This window comes from Notamacropus eugenii, chromosome 7, assembly GCF_028372415.1.
Source record: "Notamacropus eugenii isolate mMacEug1 chromosome 7, mMacEug1.pri_v2, whole genome shotgun sequence".
NCBI lineage: Eukaryota > Metazoa > Chordata > Mammalia > Diprotodontia > Macropodidae > Notamacropus > Notamacropus eugenii.
The window spans coordinates 20,965,722-20,991,105 of record NC_092878.1 but is presented as its reverse complement, the minus strand read 5'-3'; positions in this window follow the sequence as shown (position 1 = coordinate 20,991,105).

The window sequence follows — 25,384 nt, the reverse complement described above, 5'->3', positions numbered from 1 at the left end:
ACAGTGGAGCTAGATTTAATACTTAATGAAATCTGCCCTCTAAGCCACCTGGGACCTAAAGAAGACCATATATTTTATAACAGTCTCATGTGGTCAGTTGAAGTTCCAAAAGTGCCTTATTTTCCCATTTCCAAAAAAATTATGTGTATGTATGTATGTATGTATGTGTGTGTATATATGTATATATATACATATATATGTATATATATGTGTGTATGTATATATATGTTGATGTAAGGAAGTAGCTGAAAATTTATGACACAAAAGTTAGTAACTTTCCTGTACTCAGTAACCTTGGGAAAGTCAGTTTCCTCATCAGGTCAGACAAGCTGATCTCGAAGGCCCCTTCTAGCACTAAAATTCCATGCATCTATGAATAGTAGACAATCTAAGGAAGGATGACTAAGCTTCCAGATGCCAGGGAAATAAAGGGACACCCAAATAGTGCATATGGGTCTTTGCATCCTTGGTGGCTTGTGGTTTAACTCCCCCATAACTATTTTTAATAGATAGAATGTTAGAAGTTTGACATTCACCACTTAATAAATTCAGAAGCATGTAACTAGGCTTCTTCCCATCATAGTATAACGAATATTTAGATGCATGTATCAGGTCTTAATTTGACCTGACTGGGAACAAGTTATATTCTAGCCTCTCGCTGAGTCTATTTTCCATACTGTAGACAGTGATACTCATTAATTTCCCCATACTGCTTTCATTGGCATAGCAGTCATAATCACTGTCCTTCACAATGGAGGCTTATTTTGTATGCTGAATAATAATATGACATCACTTGGCTTCTTATTATGGTCTTTGATGTTCTGTAATGAAGTTCACTTACATCTGCATTGCTATATATGGCAAAATAGTTCTGGGAAGCCTGAAGTTGAGGGCAGAAACAAAACGGAAAACAGAATATAAAATAAACATTCTTTGATTAAAGACGGGAAAGGCATCTCAACTGCATACTGGCAGGATCTTTTTTCTAGCAACAAAAAGTCCATACGTGTTCCAAAGCGTGATCCAATAAAAAAAAAAAAATCAAAGGCAGAACTCTAAATATCTGTCTTATCAAAAACCAAAATAAGTGCATAATAATTGATACCATCATAACAAAACATTAACTAGAGCCAACGGGATTGTATGTTATAGTTCTCAGTTTTATGGCCAGTGATTACATTTCATACTCTCAAATTAGTGTCTGGTAATAATATGCCAAATTTCTTAATTCCAATGAGGAAAAAATATTTATGAATTTATTAGTATCCAAGACAACATGATTGCTTGCATATGAAATTCATATAGGATTCTGAGTATATAATCCTCTATTTAATACCATGATGACAGATTGGCTAAGAAACTATCTTGTGAACTTAATTCTGTTTAATGAATGTAGTATTTTTAAATCAACCATGTGTGCCTGATAGTATTCTAGGTGAATTAAGAAATAGGGAAGATACAGATTTGCATTTCAATTATGGGAATTCAATAGTCACTTCCCTGTGATTCTTTCTTGAATGTTTAGAGTTTTTGGATTATTATCCTTTCTTAAATTTTGTTAAATTAATAAACATTTATTAAATGTCAAGTACGAAGCTAAATGTTTTCTTAAAAATGGTCCTGAAGTTGTAGCAAGAGTCCTAACTTTAACATCAGAGGAACGAGATTTAAATCCTGATTTTATCTGTGTGACCTTGGGCAAGTCATCTCATTTTTCTAAGCCTTACTTTTCTGATTTACAAAATGGGGATGTTTGACTAGGTGATTTCAAATGTCCCTTCTACCCCTAAGGCATATGATCCTATAATAAGTGAAATTTTCCAACCTTGGTTTCTATGAATTTTTTTTAATATACTAGTTCTATAGTTTCGACTGCTATTTCTCTTTTCTCATAGTTACTTTTCTCTTTCTTTTTCACATATAGATAGATAGAGAGAAGAACTTGGAGTCAGAAAGACCTGGGTTTGGATTCTGCCATTTATTAGCAATTGACCCTCGGCAATTTACTTTACCTTACTAGTCCTCTCTGGTCCTTCTAGAAAATGAAGGGGTTGGACTTTATAATTTCAAAGATCCCTTCCAACTCTAACTCTGTGAACCTATAATCTTCTGATCCTTTGGATATACATATACTTAGTCTCAAGCAAAGTTAAGATGAGATATAGGACAACATGGCTAATGTGAAAATGTGTTTATAAGAATGTAAGTGTAGAACTCATATAAGATTGCATGCCCTCTCACGGAGGGAAGGGGTGGGGGGAGAAAATTTAAAATTCGTAGAAGTGAGTATTGAAAACTGAAAGCAAATCAATTAATTAAATTTTTAAAAAGATGAAGTACAGGTCAAGTTGGCAACCATTTAAGGCATAACATGGGATAATGGAAAGGAAGGTTTTTCAAAATTTTCGTTTTCTTTGATACAGTTTGGTTTTATTTCATCTTTATTTTCCAATATATCATTTCTCTCCTTTTCTCTTTTCAAGAGTGACATCTCTTTATAACAACGAATGAAAAAAAGAGAGAGAAAAAAGTTAGGCAAAACTAACTAATGTCTCTGCTAAGACCAATGTTATATGTAATAATCCATACCTATAGTCCTCTACCTCAGAAAAAGAACAGAGGAGGTCACATCTCTTCTTTAGGGGCAAGTTTGACCATTATCATTTTGTAGCTTTCCATTTTTACAATTCTTTTGTCACTGGGTATAATATTTTCCTGGTTCTGCTTACTTCACTTTGGAGCAGTTCAGGTAAGTTTCCCCATGCTTCTCTATATTTCTTTTAATATTCACCATTTCTTTATAGTGCAGTGTAGCATTCCTATACCACTCAATCATTCTTCAAACTGTAGGTACTTTTCTGTTCTTGTTATTTGTTGCAATAAAAAGAAGTACTGCTAAGAATATTTGAGTGCACATGGGACTTTTTTAACACTGAAATCTGAGGTATATCTAGCAGTGGAATCTCTAGGTCAAAGGGCATAGGACATTTCAGTCATTTCCTTAGTACAACTCACAACTCCACAAAATGTATTACTGTAATATTGTATTACCATATCCAATAAGGATGCTTTTTAACATTAATTTTTATAAATGTTCATATTTTATACTGTTAAAATCATCTTTCTGTGGAATGCAGTTATTTCTTTTGTTTCAAGGAACGTAGCGTATGTTTCAGTGAAGACTCAGAATCTCCAATGAACAGTAAAATACAGAAGGGGTATAGCGTGTATTTAAGGAAGATGATTCCTCTGCTGAAATCTTTTCAGGTCTACTTTCTATCTTTGGTATCCACCCATTTCTCACCTGTGGCTCCCAGAAGTTGCAGCATGCACAGAGGTCACACCCTAGTAAACTATTTTGACAGATGGACTAAAACAGGTTAAGGGTAACCAACGGTCTCAAACCCTTCAGTGAGTTGGGAAGGAGTCTACCTCAAGTATATGAAGACTTGCCTGAATAGAAATGGTGGATGAGAACAATTTGTTCCAAAGGCCATGAAGGCAGTTGAAGCAGGTTCTGTGGAGTGCTTAGAGTTTGGTTAGCATCAGAGACACTAAAGTCATCCACTGCATCCCAGTCATCATGACTTTATCTTGCCATTGAACTGTGATGACTCTGGAAGAGAGAATGAGGTCAATGACTTTGTGCAACTCTGCCTCACTCAAATATACATGAATCAAAAGACAAGCCCCATACTATTTTACCATTTTTTATTTTTTACAAACACACAGAAACAAAGTTTTCAAAAACTGGAGGGGGATCGGTCACAATTTTCAAACCTTGCCCAAGGTATATAAATTCCTTGTCCTGGCTCTGGAATCAACTCTTTCTTTTATGCGTTCTATTCATACACGCACAAACACACACACACACACACACACACACACACACATATGTGGATTAAATATTTGCTAAAAGTTCCATAGCTCCCTGAGAATATTTCCCTAAAAATCAGGAAGAGAAATACCATCCAGAGCCAGACATTCATTAATTCAGTAACTATTCATTAAGCCCCTACTATGTATAAAATAAGACACCATGCCATAATGTATAAAAAGCTGACTTCAGAGTTGAGGGTTTACATTCAAGTCACACTGGCTATGTGACGGTGAGCATATCTCTTAACCTTTCAGAGTAGCCAGGTAGCTCCCTAGAGCTGTGTATATATATATATATATATATATATATATATATATATATATACATACACACACACACACACACACACACACACACACATATATATACACACACATATATATGTATATATACACACACATATGTATATACATATACATACAAACATATATATGTATATATGTGCGTATTATGTATATGTATTTATATATACACATGTATGTATATATTTATATTTTTCTCTGTCTCTCTATGTGGTGTCATTCTGTCTATATATTTCTCTCTTTCTCTCTCTGTGTGTCTCTCCTCTGTCTCTGTCTCTATCTCTGTCTCTCCTATACCCACAGTCGCCTTCTTCACTTGATACCACTAACATCAGAACTGCGAAATATCAAACACCTGAACCGATTTCTTTCCCCTCCACCATTAATCACCTTTTCCCAAATTCTCACTATTAAAAAAAAATGCAATCATCATTCCCTTGGTTTCCCAAACTTAAGAACCAGAAGGAGAGTTTAAATCTCCCTCTTTTCTCAGATCTCCCCTTCCTCTGTCTCATTAGTCCCCATCCTAGCTAGACTGTGCTTTTTATAACACCTTTCACCAAAGCACATTCTACATTGTATTTTGGTTTCTGATCATGTTTTTGTTGTTGTAGGGAGCTTAGCAATGAGAAATCCCCATCCAGTAACTACTATTTCACAAAATTAGAGTTCTAGGGAGCTGCTTGGCTGCTTTGAAAGGTTAAGAGAGATGCTCACGGTCACATAGGCAGTGCAACTTGAACTCACCCTCTTAATTCTGAGGCTGCCTTTTTATACACTATGCCATGTTTTCTTATTTTATACATAGTAGGTGCTTAATAAGTATATAATGAATGAATGAATGAATGAATGTCTGGCTCTGGATAGTGTTTCTCCTCCTGATTTTTAGAGAAATATTTCCAATGAGCTTTGGAACTTTTAGCAAATATTTGAAACACTATATTTTGTAGATTAGGAAACAGAGACCCGAAGAGCTAAAGTGATTTCCCCAACTCACATGGGGAAAAAGTGGTAAAGATAAGATTTGCAACCATGTCCCCACAACTCCAAATGCAATGCTCTTTCTTTACACCATCTTCTTTAGTGAAGTTCATCATGCCAATCCCCAGATCAAGAACCGTTAATGGTTTTATAATATTTATAATGCTAATTATAAACTCTTCTGCCGAACCCTCTATCAACTGACTGTTCTATCTTATTTTCCGTTATTCCTTCATACACACTTACTACATTAATCAAGCTTTCCCTTATCCTGATGAAAACAACCTATTTACTCCTTTCTTTGTAGTTACGCAAATATCATTCTTTCTTAGAGTCCCTTCTCCACCAATCCATGACCCTTTCCTAATTAACCCTAAATACATAATAACCACTACTCAACTTTTTGTGTTGTCTGTCTGCTACTGTAGCTCTTACTAATGGAAAAAAGATTAGATTTGGAAGGAAGAACTTTGGTATAGAGATCTGGTTCAATTCCTATGTGAACTTAAATATGTCATTTTATTTTTCTAGACCACAGTTTATTCATCAGTAAAAGTGGGTGGGAGGAGCAAATGAGTCCTTCTCATTCTAGGATTTTATTCTGTCTTCACTAGATGAGCGTATACTCCCCTTTATGTTCTTATGTAAATGTTCTCATTTTCCCCCTTTTCTTTTGGAAGTATGTACTCGTATCACCAACTTAATTATAAATTCTGAGGGAGCCAAGATCCTGTTAATCCTGCATGTCTGTACCCCACCCTAGCAATCTGAGCAGAGCTTAACACAGTGTGGGTGCTTATTCCATTTCAACAGACACATTGATTGCTTCTGTTCTATAACACCACATTTGAGGGAGGGCAGACAAAAGGCCAATGGAAACATTGCTTGAGTTTTTCCATACTAGTAAAAATGCCACTGCTGATTTTGCTAGTATAGAGACAACCACATTGTTTTCTTCGTTACATACCAAGTCACTGGAGAAGCTATAGTAATGAAGAAAGAATTTTTTTTTTGCTCCCAAATTCCCCTTGTGTTCAAAGAGAAGTCAAACGACATGATATGGTAGCTGAAATAGAAAGTGGCCTTGGAGATTCAGAAGAAAATCTCACTGCAATTCTCTACTGGTATATTTGCATCTTCACTCTTTCCCTGAAGTAAGTGAGCATGGGAAAGGACAAGGGGGCATGGTGGAGAGCGGAAGTAAGATCTTAGCTATCTGTGAACTGGACCAATCAGTCCACAATAATTGTGAGGTGGACTCTGGTGTTATCATATGATCACTGTAAGCAACACAAATATATTTTAAAACTTGATGAGAGTTTCAGAAGGCAATGGGGGAGCATTTTGCTTTAAGAGTCACAGGAGTTTAATTCAAATCTTCACTTTTCTTTCAACTTCCTTCCCGTGTGACTTAAAGCAAGTCCTTTAACCTCTTTGGGTCTCAGTTTCCTCATTTGTACAATGAATATATTGAACTAAATATTTCTGCCTTCAATGTTTGATTCTAGGGACAGAGCAGTTTAACGAGACAAACTTGGAATAAGGTCTAGTCTTATACACAATGCATGCTGAATGAACTTATAAAGAGAGATGAGAGAGCTTGCTTTTTTTTAAATCTTTCCTCAAAGCTGGCAGCTAGACACTTCAAATCTGAATATTGAGCCTCTGTATTCACCATAATGGTACCATCACATAGCCAGAAAGGGAGATCACAAGGTAGGGTCTAGCATTACCCATGATTCAAATTATGCCAAGTCATCCTAATAGTAAAATGTTTACCCTTTCGTGGCACATATTAAAAAAAAACTCTCCAAGTAGGAGAACATTATGGAGTGATTCCCTTCAAACTCTTTCAAGAACCATCTGTTTCAACCAAAGTCAGCCAATTGATAATCATTTATTAATTGCCTGCAACGTACCAGACATTATACTAAGAGCTGGGGTTATTTGGGCATTTGTATTAAAAGGAAACTTAAAACAGGGAGGCTAATTAGGAGGCAATCATTACAGTACAGGTGAGTGGTGACAGGAACCTGAACTCAAGTAGAGGCAAGCGGGTGCTGGAGCCAGCTTGAACCTGCTCATAAGAGTCAAATGCTAACATTTTCAGCATGATCATTTATATTTCAGAAATCAGCAAACACTAAAAATCAGGGTTTGATTTGTTTTTTTTTTATTTCTAGACAATAAAGTATTGGAAAAAATTAATAATGCAGGTTAAATTTAAAAGCATATTCCAAATGCATTTTTTTTAATTTCAGAGAGCTTTTTGTAAATATTCGTCATCATGCTCCTGATTAGAGGTCTTATGAAGAGAAAGAAGGTAGCTGACGAGAGAAATATTTTATAAACAGAATTGACAGGACTTCATAACTAATTGGAGGGAATAGTGTGTAAAAAGGAAAAGAAAATATGTGACTGAGGTTATGAACCCAGGTTATATACATTTGAAATAGGATCATATTTACATGGAAATATCCTGTGAGCGGAAAGATGTAGACACACCTTTTCTTGGTATAGTGGGTAAAAGATTCAGTGACCTGGATTTGAATCTTATCAGTTTAAGCTGAGACATGTCATTTAATGTCTCTGGGGCTCTCTTTCTTTCTTTCTTTTAAATTAATTTTATTTATTTTCAGTGTTCCACAATCACTACCATACAACTTAGATTATTATTTTCCTCTCCCTCCTCCCTCCCTCCCTCCTCCCTCCCCAAGACAGCATACAATCCTATATACGTTCTACACATATCTGTTTCTTGATTTGTAAAATGAAGGGGTTGGATAACATGACTTCTAAAATCCATTCTGCCTCTAAATCTCTTATCCTAGTGTTGTTATCCTGAAGTACTTGAAAGTTCTTTAAGTATTAGTCCACGTGGTAGATGAAAAATACCTACTGTCCAGATGGTATTCTATTGGACAAAAATATCATAGATCTGACATGTATGTGTATATGTGCACGTATATAAATATATGTGTATGTGCAAGTGTGGTGTGAAAAAACAGAAGACTAAGGACATAAAATAGTGTGTCTAAGGCCACACAGATAATGTGTATATATACACACACATATATATATGTGTGTGTATAGAGAGTTACTATCATTTTCATCTGCCTTCTTACTGAGCCAAAAATCCTGCATCTCTCTAAGTTTCATATGTATTTTACTTTTGATGAAGTTAAATGCTGCCTTCTTAGAGATGGATGAATTGTCGTGCTGGTAAATCCTGTGAAGTTCTTGTTTTTCATTAAGCAACTTCTGAATTTCCCCATCATTTTTGTAAAATCAGTCTTGAAGTTTGCAAGTGTTCTGATCCAAATGAGTAAATGTGGTGCTGTACACTAAATCTCTGAAAACTGCCCACTCCTTTTCTGCTCCACTGTTGCCAAGGGTATGCTGACTCAGTTTTCCTTTCAAGTTAGCAACAAACTGTTCACTCAAGGGGAAGCACCCTAATCTGTTGACATTAAGTCTTCTGGTCATCTAACCTTGTTTTGGGGCCAGTTTTTTATTGAATGGGAATAGTTAGCTTGGAGAGGATACACCTGTGATTGGTCCAGCACTCTCTACAACACATCACCTTTATCACTCTCATATCCTGTCTGTCTCTTCTTCTTAAATGACATAGTCTATTAAATGCCAATGCTTGCTCTGAGTGCTCCCATGACAACAGTAAGGATATCTTGCATGGGATGTTTTGACATAACATTAAAAGACAGAGAGGTGGGTTCCAGCACCTTGGGTGCACATCTTGTATAAGATTTATAGTTGGACATGGGCAAGCAAGAGTCCCACAGCATGGGAACTCATGACTGAGTTGCACTCTGTACTGGTGAGGGTAGTAATTTCAGTAAAGGAATTCCTGTAGTGTTAAAAGTATTTTCATATATGTGGAGTATATCTTATATGAATGTATACAATATATAAACAATAATTCATATTGTTGAAATACTCTGATACTTTGAAAACTATGATTTTATCCAAGTGAGATCCTTCTATCAACATAACTAGAAACCCTTTCACACCTCAGGAGACAGTTTACATGAGTTAAATATGGTTTAGACTCTTCAATATTTAGCTACACCTGTCCTCATACTGGGTAGCTAGGTGGCACAGTGGATAAAGCATTGGGCCTGGAGTTAGAAAGACCTGAGTTCAAATCTGTCCTCAGATAGTTTTCTGGCTGTGGGACCCAGGACAAGTCACCTAATACTGTTTGCCTCAGTTTCCTCATCTGTAAAATGAACTGGAGAAAGGAATGCCAAATCACTCCAGAATCTTTGCCAAGAAAACCCCAACTGGAGGTCGTAAAAAATTGGACATGACAAAAATGACTAAGTAACAAGAGTCTTCACACTAGAGATATGCAATCTGTCACTGATCAAGTGTTCAAAAACCATTTTAGCTTGATAGGACCTCCTTGAGAGTGTGCTCAGCTGGCATAGATTTCAAGATTTCAGGTTCATCTCCACACCATGAGAAAATAGTGTGGTACACAGTGGGAAGAATCTGTTTTGGAGTCAGAAAACCTGAATTTGAAGAACAGCTCTATCACTCCCTAGCTCTGTGACCATGGAAAAATCACTTAACTTCTCTGGGGCTCAGTTTCCTCATCTGTAAAATGAAAGAGGGTTGGATTAAATGGCCTCTAAATTTGTGATCCTATAAAGAGTCAAGAGTAGGATTTTAGTCCCTTTATATCCAAGCAAAGCTTCTCCTTCACACATTTGGCCATCTCTCCCCACTGTCCAGCTAATGTATGTTCAGAGATTATGATCAAGTTTTACTATTTGCAGAAGCAAAACAGAGTTAAAAATTAAATGTCACATTCTCCTAAAATGCATTCCATAACCAAATAGAAAGGATGGGTGGATTTTTGTGTGACTTCATATTGTTGGTTATTTTCCCCCAATGGAATGGAGAATTACATTCTGCAAACATTTATGAATTTGTGAACCTAAAAGGAAACATGGAATAATAGATAAAGAGACATTCTTACAGCCAGGAAGTCCTGGGTTCAAGGGCATCCTCTGATTCTTGCTGGCTATGTGACCCTGGATAAATCACTTAATATCTACAAATGTTCTAAGCAACCTGTTAAGACTAAATTGTAGTAAAGGTGCCATCCTACATTCCCTGAACCAGTCAATATCACTGATCCAGAACCTATTCCTCTCCTATAAATCTATTCATTTATTTTCTCCTATGCACAAAGTACTGTGCTAGCTACTGGTAATGCAGAGATTGGAGACCCTGTAACTCCTGCCTTTCAAGAGTCTATTATCAAATAGGGAGGATAGCATGTGCCTACATTATGTGGTAAGGGCAAAGGACAAAATGCTCTGGGAAAATATGAGGAGGGAGAGAGTCAAGTGTATACAATACCCATTCTTTGGATATCCACAGGGTGATTATGCCCACCAAAATGAGAAAAGGTAAAGATGGGCAAAAAAGGGAAGAAATAAAGACAGAAAAATGAATGGAAAACAAGACCATTTAATTCCGGAATCTCTTTTGTCAGATGTTCTCTGTAAGTATCCCCAGTGACATTCTCCCAGTGCTTTCCTTTCTTGAATGATTGCAGTTAGTGTAGGTTAACGATGGAATTTTACAAAGTAAACATTCCAGTTCAACAGCATCATTAATAGTGACAGAGACATTGCCAGAGTCCTAGACATGTGCCATTCGTGGCTCATGAATAAAAATGAGGAGTAATCAATTATGAATATTTGCCTTATAGAAAAAAAAGTCTCAGAGTGGGGGGAGGTAGAGCTTCTTTTGAAGACAGAGATGATTTCTATGTACAGACAGTTTAAGTTTCTCTAATTTGGCACCTTAGTTATGTGTCATAATGTTGATCTGAATACACATTTAATACAGCATTGCAAATAGGTTTAAAAGTAATCTTTAAAAAACCCACAAGTGACAGAACTATTGTTTTTGTGATGCATCTTCTTTCCATTTACCCACACCATGGAGAATCCCAGGTGTCTCCGCCTTCCCTAATTCTTAGTAATTAGTTTTCCTTAAAAAGAGACAAAGCTATTCCCAGGACTGTATTGGCCCTGACTTCCATAATGTAGCTTTCTGGTCACTTAAATGGATAAAATGCCCTAGCTGAGGGTATATAGAGTCCCTAAGATTTGATGGATTTCTAAAGACTACAGACATCATCATGTCCTTCATCTTGATGGATATACCCAGAGAAACTATTTTCTTGTTGTATATCCTTGCTATATTAAATTTCCTTTTATTAACTAGAGACCAACTGGTGAGTGACACATTTCATCCCAACATCAAACATGAGCTAAGATCACTGGGCAATAGAACAGCCTGTAACGGCAACAGAATCCACAAAACTGTGTTCAGCAACGTCCCATTCAAACAGAGCCACATCTGAGTGTTTCTGAACATGTATTCCTATAATTCTTTCGGTCATTTTCCAAGGTTCCATAATGGATACATATCTGTTTTCGGAGTGAAGAAACCCTAGTCCTGACTTTGACGTATGTTGGCTGTAAGATATTGGAACACTTAGCTATCCATGTTCTAGGCAAAGAATTGTACGTATCTTGCTTCATTTGGACCTCACAACAACCCTGTGAGGGACATGCCATATGGAATCCAGTGGTTCCCAATCTTTTCAGTTGCCTGCACATTTATCCTTGACCTCATGCTTTGACCTTTGAACTTCTTACTAGCCATTCCATCCTAGGATCAGTGAGCTGCCTTTCCTTTGTCATCCTACCTTCCCTCTGAGTTTATCTCCAGTTTATCCTGTCTGTATCTTGTTTGTACATGGTTGTTTACATATTGTTTGCCTTGTTAAACTGTTCACTCTTTGAGAGAAGGGTTTTCGGTTTTGCTTTTTTGCCTTTCTTTATATCCCCAGCTCTTAACACAATGCCAAGACACATAGCAAGTGCTTAAAAAATGCTTAATTAGCCTTGACTCTCCTAGTATGTCTTGTTCCCTCGACCTCATGCTAGATCTAATATGTAAACTTTCATGTCTAGGCAATCTTGTAGTTTCTCACCATGCAGTTTCTCCACTCCTTTTCTATACCTGCTGAATATTTCTAGAAAAAAACATCACAAAATTGAGCTGATCCCATCAAGAATTATTTCATTCATGTTACAAAGTCACAAGATAGAACATCAGTTGAATCCTCACCTATTACTTGCCAACACATCCTCTCTACCTTTATCACAGTCCCCACATTGTCTGGTTCTTGTGTTTTCTTCCCTTTTTTACCATCAACATCATTCCCAGCTCTGTTACTTAGAGCAGATGACCCACTTCACTAAAAAAGTTAAAGCCATCCACTGAGACTTTTCCTAACTCCTTTACTGTATTCCTCAGACTGTAGCATCATCACCCTCTCTATCTTCCTCTTCAGTTCAACTAGAAATATCATAATTGCTCTTTGGGGGAAGTTATGTGGCCCTATGAATAGAGTGCCAGGCCAGCAGTCAGGAAGATTCATCTTCCTGAGTTCAAATCTGGCCTTAGATACTTACTAGCTATGTGACCCCTGGCAAGTCACTTAACCTTGTTTGCCTCAGTCTCCTCCTCTGTAAAATGAGCTGGCAGAGGAAATGACAAAGCACTCCAATATCTTTGCTAAGAAAACCCCAAATAGGTTCATGAAGAGTCAGACATGATGGAAATGGCTGAACAATTGTTCATTGAAGCTAATTCTTCTGTCTAGGCCTTGGTTCCATTTCACCTCTTCTAGAACCTTGATTCAGCACTCATCGCCTCTGCCTTATGAATTTTCTATCTTGCTTTTGCCAGTGGTTTCTTCCCATCTAACCACCAAGCAGATACTCAGATTTCTTCAATAATAAAAAAAACCTGTTATTGACCTTTCTAATCCATTAAATCACCATCTCATCTCTCCTTACTTCACTGCAAAAGTTTTTTAAAAAGTTATCTGCCTCAAAATCCCCTTTTTTCTCAAGTTCTTATAATTCAGTTTCCTCCGAGCTATGCTAGTGAAAAATTACTCTCACAAGAGTCATCAATGACCTTCATTTCTTTTTAAGTTATTTATTATTTATTTACTTTCTCATTATTTTTTTTAAATTTTGAGTTCCAAGTATTTTCCCTCCCTTTCACACCTCAACCAATTGAGGAAGCAAGCGATAGATTAATTATACATGTCAAGTCATGCAAAACATATTTCCCCATTAATCAAACTGCAAAAAATGAAAAAAATGGAAAGAGTATACTTCAATCTGGACTCAGAATTCATCAGTTTTCTCCCTGGAGTTGAGTATTTTTGTTAGGAGTCCTTTGGAATTGAATGACCATTTCTACATCACTAACTGTAGTTCATCACATCAGATCATGATGTGTCTGTAGCTTTTCACAGTATTTCCCCAAGACCCCCACCCCCAAACTCATGTGTACTCCTACTAAACATTTTCTTCTCCCTTGGCTTCAGAAACAATACAGATTCCTGGAATTCCTCCAATCCTCTCCAATTATTCATGCTTTATCTCCTTGACTAACTCCTTAGTTAAACTTGTCTATGCCTCTCCCAAGGAAACATGGCCCTCTTTTCTCTTTCCATTCCATCCTTTGTTGATCTAATTCATTCCTGCAATTTCACTACCATATTTATGCAGGTGATTTTCCAAACTATATATTCATCCCTGATCTCTGGTCCAATTGCTGTTGCTTGTATCCCATCTTCCAACTCTGCTTTTGTATAGCCTATGTCCCATGCCCCAGAGAGAATACAGTCTTACTTGACTTCTGTCTCCTCAAATCTCCAGCATCCTTCAAAGGTGATCTCAATGGCACCCCTTGTCTCTCCTGATTTCCCTGGGATGCCCCTGCTAAAGTCACTTTCTATTATTTACTTTGTATGCATTTTGACTTTAATAACCTGGGTGTATTTGCCTTATGTAGCTTAGCCCAGTGATTCAAGATTAGAATTGGATTAATTGAGACACCTGTGAAATATATATATATATATTTACCAATGACAAAAGAAAAGAGACGATAAAATTTTTTTAAAAAATACTAATTCAGATTCAATGGCTATTCTCCTTTGCATTCTCAGGCACCATGGAAATTATCTATCTGTAGGGCCTGTCCTAGGTATGCTGATTCACTGAGTTGGCCATCGAATACCAAAACAATAATGTAGACAGCATTTTCCATCTGTTTATCTGTTCTTGTAGGGATGGTTAATCTTATCACTGGATCTTTTCCTGGAGAAGCCCTGATAATGAACAGGGACTTGATACACAATATTAGTTACAAGCAGGAGCATCTGGAGGATCTAATGACCTATGAGAAATTCCTCCTCCATTTAGATCCTATATAGTAGACAACTTTGGCAAGCATGCATATCCTTGTTTTAGGCCTTACCTAGTATAATAATTGGAAATGTTAGGTGACTCAGGTAGAGTGTTGGGTCTGGGGTCAGGAAAGCTCATCTTCTTGAGTTCAGATCTGGCCTCAGACACTAGATATGTGGCCCTGGCAAGTCACTTACCCCTGTTTGCATCAGTTTCAACATCTGTAAAAAGAGCTGGAGAAGGAAATGTCAAACCACTCCAGTATCTTTGCCCAGAAAACCCTAAATGGCATCATGAGGAGTCAGAGACAACTGAAATGACTGCACAACAAAAACAACACATAGGATCTTAGTGTATTCATGTGGGGAAAGGAAGGGAAGAAGCATTTATATAAAACCAACTATGTGCCAGTTACTAAGTACTTTAAAAATATAATCTTATTTGATCTTTGCTACAACCTTGTGAAGTAGATACTGGTCTTATCCCCATTTCATAGCTGAAGAAATTGAAGTAAACAGATATTAAGTGTCTGAGGCTGGATTTGCACTCAGGTTTTCCTGATTCCAGGTCCAACACTCTATCCACTGTCAGCTGATTGATAAAAAAAAACTTAATAAGAAAGTTATAAGAAACTCCTTCTTGGAGAAGAGCCTTACAGGATTAATTTTGCTCAGTTGTGAAAGACTTTTTTTAAAAGATCAATATACAATAAATATGTCAGGCATTTGCATTTTCTGCAACTTTCAGCCAACTATAGGAAATCATTCACACAATCATGCCTGTTTTTTTCTCATGTTTCCACCAAGTAGGCTCTAGATATGTGTGGAGATTTTTCTTATGACATTTTTCCTATAAAAAATGAGAATATTCATATTTTCTTGGTCACTTTAATTAAATCATGAGGTTTTCCATCATTTCTCCATTCTTTTGGAATCTTCTCCTTGATATATCTTTTCTTTGTTCCTCTACTACCCCTCCCAAATTGAGCAGACTAAGGGGAAAAAATAAACAATAACAAAAATCCCTCTACATGTAGTCCCTCGAAACAAATTTCCTTACTGGCTATGTCTGAAATTGTGCACCTCTGACTACATTTTACACTTATCCCCTCTGACAAAAGTTGAATGGCATATTTTATTTTCATTCTTTTGAACTTGTAATCCTATAATCATTGGTACTGATTATAGTTGTTAGATCTTTCAAAATTGTATCTATACTATGTTGCAATGATTGTGTAAATAGTTCTCCTAATTCGGCTCAATATGATCTGTATCAGTTCATAGAAATCTTCTCAGTTTTGTCTGAGACTCTCCATTTTGCCAGGTTTTTATACCACATATTACATCCATATACCACAATTTGTTTAAGTGTTCCTTGATGGGTAGACACCTCCTTCGATTTCGATTTGGGGCTATCATAAAAAGAGATGCTGTAAATATTTTTGAACCTTTTTGTCTTTTTACTCTTTCTTTGATTTTAATGTTAAAATGATCTCTCATGCTTTTGAGATATGTCACATTTAGAATACATTTATTTATCGTGTACTAAATTCTTTCTAATCATACTTCATTGTTTAAAAGACTGTTTTACAGAAAAGTCACATAAGGCAAGCACTCACGTGGAGGTAAGAAAAAGTGATACAGAGACCTTTCTGAAGACTTTTGACATCTATTGTGAAATATAGGAGACATCGGCACAAGACTGCTCAGCATGGCATGCCCTCATCAAAGAAGATGATATGCTCAGTGCCCAAAGTAGAGTTGTAGTAGCTCAAATGGAGCATGAGACACAAATTTAGAGACATCCCCACTGCAAATGTTCATATGGACTATTTGTTCCTGACCTGTGGTAGACCCTTCACAGTTCATATTAGTTGGATCAGCCATGGTAGGATATGCTGCACCTTGATCCTAACATAGTGGGGTCATTTTGGACATCTTCAAGAACAAAGAACAACCATACTCCATTTCTACGTCCTCACTGAGTTGTTAGGATATGGCATATGCTTGTTTAACCGTCCTTGATAATGAAAATACATTAGTACAGAAAATTTTTCATATCTATTCTATTTTCCGTGTATTTTTCTCCCCATCCCTCAATTTTATCTCCTAGGATGATATGATGCAGGTGGGTCTCACATCAAGTTGTCTATAGATTTGGTTTCATTTTCAATGTTTTTGGTTGTTTTACAAGGCAGTACTATTCTTAATATTCCATCATACTCCTCAGTAGTATTTTATAAATGAATTTTAAGGTTAAGCCAGCATTCCCTTTGACTTTTATGCCTCTCTGTTTGGAAAGAACATCAAGTTTTTGATGCCTAAAGTGGTCTCTGGGATCCTTTGGCTTTCATGTTATTGTAGCTGCTTTTACATATTAGTATAGCTTTAGAAAGAAATAATGATCCATTTCAGCATCTTTTTTCTTTTTCCATTTTTCATTTTGAAGGATTTATAACTCATTTGAATGGGTCTGGTTGAAGCTGTTACAATCATGTGCAGTATCTTCTTGATTTCATCCTTCCTTCTAATTTCAAACTGACCTTTCCTCCATGAGACGGCTTGACTGCACACAACTGATTCAGCTGTAATTCTCACAGAGATAACCAGTCTTTCTCCATCTGTTAAGATTTAACCAATTTCATATTTGTAATTTTTCAGTGCTAGCCATGTCAAATGCCTTCCATCTCTTTTCTGGAAATGACTTACTTTCAGAGATTACTTTGGGTCTGTTTTGTATGGATCATGTAAATAACTATATTTTTATGTGGTGTCTCCCTCATTAGAATGTAAAATGCTTGAAGATTCTATACAATGATAAAAACATTATACAGAAAAATAACTTTGAAAGTCTTTAGAATTTTGAGTAATACAATGCCAAAGTATGGTTGTAGTAAACCAAGTTAATTTTAAAAGAATATAAGGTCTTTGAGGGCAAGGATTATTTTGTTTTTGTCTTTATATTTCTAGTATTTAGCACAGTGCCTGGATATTCGTCCTTCACTGACAAAGAAGACCATGCCATCAGAGAAATAATGACATGACTTGCACTTGACTTTGTTTGGAGTGAGGGAGGGCTGTGCAGGTCACCAGCCTCACTTCTCCTCCAGAGCCATCTGAATTCCTCAGGATGACTGGAGATGACCCAGGAGGAGGCAATTGGGGTTAAGTGACTTGCCCAAGGTCACACAGCTAGTGCATGTCAAGGGTCTGAGGTGAGATTTGAACTCAGGTCCTCCTGACTCCCACACTGGTGCTCTATCCACTGCACCACCTAGCTGCTACCTGGATCATAGTAAGTGCTTAATATATGGGTACTGATTTTTTTTTTAATTGATATGTAGATAAGGAAACTTCTGAGTCATTTGTAAACATTTGGTCTGTTTGATTTCTTAAAACTGAACCAGCATTCTCCAATAAACTTTTTGCCACCCTCCCCTGTGCCCATCTTCACCCTGAACCTGATGTATTTAAATACATATTAACAGTGGTTTGGAGGTTCTTCCCAAGTTCTTCACAGATTTTTTAGTTTTATGCTCAGGGGTAGATAATGGAATTTCTACCCTTTACAAATGTACCATTCTAGGGCAATCAGACACCAATTATCTTTAAATGTACTGATCAGAAGGAAGCCAGATAAGGCTTCACAAATGACTTAATGAAATTCCTTTGGTACTCGGTGAGTACCTATGGATTCATAAGTCACTTTGGCTGTTTCTATCTAAGTGTTCCCTTACTGCCCTCTGGGGGAAGGGACCTAATCTGGCCAGACTGCTTCATGGTGGTGCTGCATCTGTTGCCAGTGAGTTTCAACAGCATCAGGACTAATTTTGTTAAGGCATCACTTCAATTTTTATTAGAATTCTCAGAGCATGGCTTGGCTCTGGCCCAGCTTAATTATTTTGGGACATGGGCCTGAGTACTTGGGCTAATTTGCATGGCTGATTTAATATTTAAGATAATTGTTGCTGAGAAGCATCTCTGGTAGTTGTGGAATGCATTGTCCTTTTGTCTTCCATGGTCACATAATTTTGAACAGACAAAAGTTTGCTTCAGGAAAGATTAAGGAAAGGGACTCATTATACATACTTTGTAGAGCAACCTTGGGAAATCTGACATTTTACTCTTTCTGACTTGGGCCAGATCACTGTCACAATCTATCATTAATGTCTTAAATGGACTAGTTTGAATGTAACCTAACAATTTAAATCAAATTCACAGATTGAGCCTTCTGTAAATTTCCTGGTTCCGTTGTCTTATATTACTCGGCATATTTCTGTTTCCTTCACTTTCATAGACCTAAATAATGGAAACCCTTTATAGTTCATCCAAAGCTCACTGACTTTGACATGTGGTATTTATGCTTTATGAGTAATTTCCAGTGCACTTCCTATTTTTGCAGAATAGTGTGCCAAGAGCATTTCTGGAGGTAAAGCACTGTGGGCAGTTATTGGAGCTCATCCACATGGGTGGAGGGGGGGAGGACAGTGGGGAATGGGAAACATTCCTGTAAAATAGAGATTCATGAAAAACAGGCAATCTTGATCATCCCGGAATAGTTCTTCTGCGAAAGTTCTTCATTGCATAACCATCCCTCTTTTGCAAATATTTATGTGAAATGACCTCATATATAATGACTTCTGTTTACTCCCAAACTGCCAATCAAAGAGGCATTTATAGACATCCATAATTGGGTGTGCAACCCAATTAGAGAAGGCAATACAATATCTTGTTAGCGGTTGGCATCAACTGTTGTGTGACATTTTGATAAATTGCTTCAATATAATGTATTTCATTTAAGGGCCCTTTCACATCTTAAAAGGTCACAGTCATTGAAAAATAAAAGAGAAGCAGATTTTAAAAGGGGATATATATATATAATATTTATATTTTAAATATATATCTAAAGAGAAGAATTATATCTATAGATATGTATATTTAGAGAGACATCGATTTATATGTATATGATATAGATCTATCCAATGATCTATCTATATCTATAGAGACAGAGATCTTCCCTTTTGTGAATGGATATTTTCTTCCAGATATCTTCCTTTGTTCTCTCAATTATACAAAGAGCTCTGGAGTTGGAGTAAAAGAGTTTAGGTTCAAATCTTGGCTCTCCCTTTTACTACCTTTATGACTTTGGATAATTAACATTATCTCTCTGGGCCTCAGTTTCCTTCTCTGTAAAATGAGAGGGTTGAACTATGGAATCTTTAAGGTCTCTTCTAGCTCTAATTCTGTGGTTCTGTGATTTTCCACTCAAACCAAATTCCCATTTCTCATTCCATTTGGCTTTGTTTCTGTTTGGTTATTTGACAAAATTACTGTAAATGTTAGGAGAAAGAGGAAGGTCTTCCTTCCTAATTGAGGAATTGCTTCAATTTGACTCTGTAAGTACTCCAAATTCTGTTACATATACTTGATGTGGAATTGAATGGAAATCCCCTTGAGAATATCTGATTTGGAAAGATTTGTTCAAGGCAGGAAACTGAGAAGAAGACTAACAGAGGTGGGCATCTAGAATGGCAAAGGACTTTGAACTCCATATATGGACACTGGTTGGAGGAAATGGGATTTTTACAGATGAGGAAATCATAACTGAGAAAGGGTGTCTTGCCCATCATCATACAACTAGTAGATGTCTGAAACAGAAGTTGAACTCAGATCTTCCTGACTCCAAATTCAACCCTTGGCACGCTGCATCATGCATCTTCCAGTGATTATTATTACTGTGTTTATTGATGATTGTTGAGGAAACAAAAAAATTTATGTATGTATGTATCTATCATATCTTTATTTCTAGAAAGAGTAGACTTGTTCTGCTTGACCCTAGAGGTCAGAACTAGGAGCAATGGGTAGAAAAGGAAAAGAGGAATCTTTAGGTTTTGTGGAAGGAAAAGCTCCCTAACAACTAGTGATTTTCAAGAAAAAAAGAAAGAAGGAAGGAATATATTGATTCATGAGATAGTATGTTCCTCCTCCTCTAAACTCTTCAAACAAGAACTACATAATCACTTGGTCAATATTTTGTGAAAAGAATTCATTTTCAGTTCCAGATAGGACAATTTCACCACTCAGATCTCTGAATTGTAAAAATTCAATTATTTCTGTGCTTACTTTATAGCTGTGTATATGTTATCTAATCTTACTTATGTACCAATAATTTAGATTTATAGGGTTTTTTAAATGTTATTATTATTTTTAAGTTTCATTGATAACTTTTGGATTTTTCTCACATTTGTTTCCAGTTATATATCTCTCTGCTTTCCCTTTTTCAGTGGTTCTTCCCTTGCAACCAAGACTTTAAAAAAAAGTTGAGGCAAACATGGAAACCAGGTCTAACAGCATATGTCACATTTCAAACCTACAGTTCTTCATGTCTGTTAAAAGACAAAAGGTGTACTTATCTCTTCTGAGGGCCTAAGGCTGCTCATTATAATTATATATCATTCTGTTTCATTTTAGCATTCTTTTCATCAATAGCTTCTGTTTCCATTTATGTTTCTTTCACTCCATGTCAGATCATGTAAGTTTTCCCATATTTCCCTGAATCCCTCATATTTGCCATTTTTGATCATTTTTAATTCTTTGTGATATTCATGTACCCCACATAGTTTAACTACATCCCCATCAGCTGACACCTACTTTACTTCCAGTGCTTTGCTTCCTCCAAAAGTAATACTACAAACATTTGGTTTTATATTAGGCCTCTCTTCCAATATTTTGCTTCCTTAAACAACGTTCCTTTCAGTCTGTTTATTCACCCATAAAATGGGGGCAAGTATCACATCCACAACTGGGAGATTTTCCTCAATAGATGTGGTCAAAAGATATGAACAAGCTTTCAAAATAAGAAAGGCAAATCACAAAAAAACATAAAAATTGCCCCAAATAACAAACAATATGAGAAATAGTAGTTAAAGCTTGTTAGTTGGTCAGTCAATAAGCATTTATTATGCACTTACTTTATTCCAGGTACTGCATTAAGCACTGGGAATACAAAGAAAGGCAAAAGAGAGTTCATTCCTTGAAGGAGCTCACAATTTGATGGGGGAAACCAGATGCAAACAACTACATACCTACAAGTTATATACAAAATAAATAGGAAATAATCAACAGTGTTAATGGGTTTTGTGTCTCTTCTTCCAAATTTTCATTCCCTTTCATGCATTTGCACTCCCAATCAGTTGTCTTTTCTTTTGTTTCTTTTCTAAAACTTGCTGCCATAGATTCAATGAAAGATACTATAAGAGGAAGTGGGAAAGCCACTCACTTCATGCTCAGTAAATTGGCAAAGATCATGAAAGATGGAAATAACTCAAGGTTGAAAGGTATATAGAAAGACAAAGATGCCAATAAATGTGAGTAGATCTGTAAAATGGTCAAAATTCGGAAACAGTTTAGAACTCTGTTAGATAAGTGACTAAGTCTTTCATATTCTTTCACACAATGATACCACTCCTGGGACTTTACCTCCACAGAAATCAAGGATAGAGGGAAAGTGCTCATAAATAACTAAATATTAATAACATCTCATACCAAAATATTCATAGAATATTTCAAGGGTAGTAAGATGCTGAAAAGAAAGTAGACATCCATTAACTGGAGTATCATTTTTTTTAATTGTGGCATATGAACGCAATAATGTTATTATTGTATTGTACTGTATCTTTTTAATAGAGAAGGGACAGATGACAGGTAAATAACATTGATGATGATGATAATAGCTAATATTTATTTAGTGTTTTAAGGCCAACAGATGCATTATCTACATGTGTTATTTTTTTAAATCTTGAATTGAAGCATATGCTGGCAGACACAGTCAGTGTTTGAATTTGTTTCATTCATTTATATCCTTATATTCCCAGGAAGAGTTTGAGATAAGAGCGGCATGAGTGAAAATTATAGAATTATTTTAAAGCATCAATAAAATATTTATAAAAAGGAAAAGGATATTAATAAACATTTCATTTTAAGTAAAAAAGAAAAGTGATAGGACATGTCAATTTTAAAAAATGATGGTCATGTGACAAGAAAGATACTGTGGGTACTGTAAAAAGTTCCTGAAAAACAGTTCAGTCTAGGAAGGAATATTGACAGGAGAAAGATGAAGGAGAACAGATTTAATCAAAGGGAACTAAACTCTAAGTGTGGTGTACATAGACTATTTCTTCACTGACAAAGCAAACTATACTCAGGAGAAAATCTATGAATTCTTTTGATTGGCACTGTTTTCTGTGTTTAGAAGTTATGGACAGTTTTATATATTATTTCACACATTGTGGTGTTTGGATCTTTTGACTTTCTTCTGGGAGCCCTGTGATTCTTAAATCACCTATCTATCTGTCTGTCTGTCTGTCTATCTATCTATCTATCTATCTATCTATCTATCTATCTATCTATCTATCTATCTATCTCTCTGTCTCTGTCTGTCTATCTATCCATCCATCCATCCATCCATCTATTTCTATCTAGCATCTATATATCTATCTACAATTTGTCTTCAAGAGCAGGATATTTTGTTTGTATGGAAATGATACTTTCTTTTGATATTATTGCTTTTTGCTTTTCTTCTTCAAGATTGTTTTTCACATCCATCTATTTGCATTCTCAATCAGTTTTTTTCTCTTTTATCTCTCTGGTGAGACTTGGCATGAATTCAAGATCTTTCTATTCTGACAGTTACTGCAACTGCACAGGTCATACATTCTGCTTTCATTTTTCTTATTTCCTTTTTAAACCATTCAAAAATATCCTGCTATAGTTCCATGCTCTCTAGGGGATACACAAAATCCTCTGCCTCATCAGGTATTACTTCATTTTCCTTTGTTCTGAAATATTTATTTGCCGATATATGGACTTCTTTATCTTATCTGAAGGCCATTATCTCTTCTGCTATTAATATCTTTTTTATTAGTTTGTCTGCTTATGCTCAAGGTCTTTAGCTGAATTTTCTTCCCCCTGAGATCTCTAGGAATATCAGCTTTTCCCTTGCATTTTCCTCTGTTGCTCACTTCTTTATCTCCCTCTCTTTGGATGGCACTTTCCCTGGGGACTGGATCTCAAAGCATCTCAGATTGCCCATGGTGGGCACTTCATACTTCACTAGCCTAGCTGCTGTCCCAAGTGACTTCTTGGGTGACAGAACTGGCCCTAATTGGATGCTGGGCTCTTTCCCTCAAGGTTGGGGGGGGGGGTCACCTAGCTACATACATGTCCTTTTCCTGTATTCTTTGTTCCTCCATAGTCTGGCTAAACTCTGTAGCTATTGAAGCCCAAGCAAGGAAGGGAGAAAAGGTCAAAGTATAGATCTGAGTTCTGTTCTAAGTACCTGAGTTGCCTCATAAAGCCCTGCTGCCCCGAGAGTGGAGGAAGGTGAGGGTTAGGGGGTAGTACTAAATGAGCACAAGTTAGGAGCTAAGATTTTTTCTGCTCTTAGTTCCTTGTGTTTTTATCTTCTTTGGGTTCTTGGCATCCTAGATTATGGAGAAACCTGAATTTGTTTTTCTCATTTGTGCATAATTCCTATTTTGGAGAGACTTCAGAGGTCCTGAAGATTGAAGAAAATGTCGATATTTCTATTTTGTTGATGTGCAAAGCATACTAACAAATCTATGTTCAAAGATTTTGGCTCCATCTCTGATGTTTTTGCCAATAATCTAGATGCCTGTGTCCAAATCCACTTTTTCTATGGTTTTCTAACATCATTCACTTCACGTTGCCAATAGATCTCACTCCTGTCAGATTCTTCATAGCATCCATCCAAAAGACCCATCTTTCCTTCTTAAGGATATTAATTTTTTTTATCATTTCTTAATACATTAACTCATTCTTACTCCTCCCTACCATTTTCATTTTGCACATTATTTAGAGAAAATCTGTCTTCTCACTGGAGAGACCTGCATTGTATCTACAATGGTACTTATTGCTTGGATAATGCCCTATTAATTTCAATGGATTCCCTTTGACATAAAAATGTATTTGCACTGAAGGGCAAATACTACCTTCATATGCATCCAGGCTGCATTGCAATTGAATCCATCATATTCTACGTTTATAGGTGTCTACCCCTGTCACAGTGCTAAAATGGTAGGCCATAAAAAATGGCCATGTGAAAAGCAGGTCTAAATTTCATGCATTTTTACTTGCAAAGTATCTGGTTAGATGAACAGAAGCTTCTAAGATGGAAATCCTTTCAGAGCATGAATATGTAAGCACAATCTTCTGAAAGCAACATAGCAATGCTTTGCCTGTTACCTCATCTACAGGTCCCAATGCCAGATTTGCTTTAGGGGTGGCATGTTGAAAAATACTGAAGGTTTTTATTTCATTTCATTTTTCTTTCCAAGCTCTCAGCGTCTTGATAACATAACAAGTAGGAAGGAGGTGGGCCAGAAGTTGGTATTATCTTCTCTCACTTGTATTCTTAGATAATATCAGAGTAAATAAATGTAAGGCACTACATTGGCTCCTGAAGTCCAAATAAGCAATATGGATCTTTTGAGTTATATGTTTAACAATAATTTAACTGTTACTCCCCATTCATCCTTGGGGATGAAAAAAGTGAAAATGAAATGATCATTTACTTAAAAACATTTTTAGAGAGTTCTAGGTCTTCCCAACCCAGGTGGAGCCCATTGGGGAAGGAACTTGTTTAAAGGGAAAGTTTGCTTGTGGGGAGGCTTGCATGCTTGACAGCTTTCATATCTTTTGGTAATTAGGCACTGAAGCACATGGCTTGTGAAGCCTTCTGCCTCTATATATTTTCTAAGGTAAGGTTTTGCTTTGAGGACTCATTCTTGGAAAAAAAGGTTTGTGTGGCAGATGAGACTCTGGGTAGTCATTAAGGAACCCCTCCTGCCCCACTCCTACTTTGAAAACCCAGAAGTTGGTACTTCT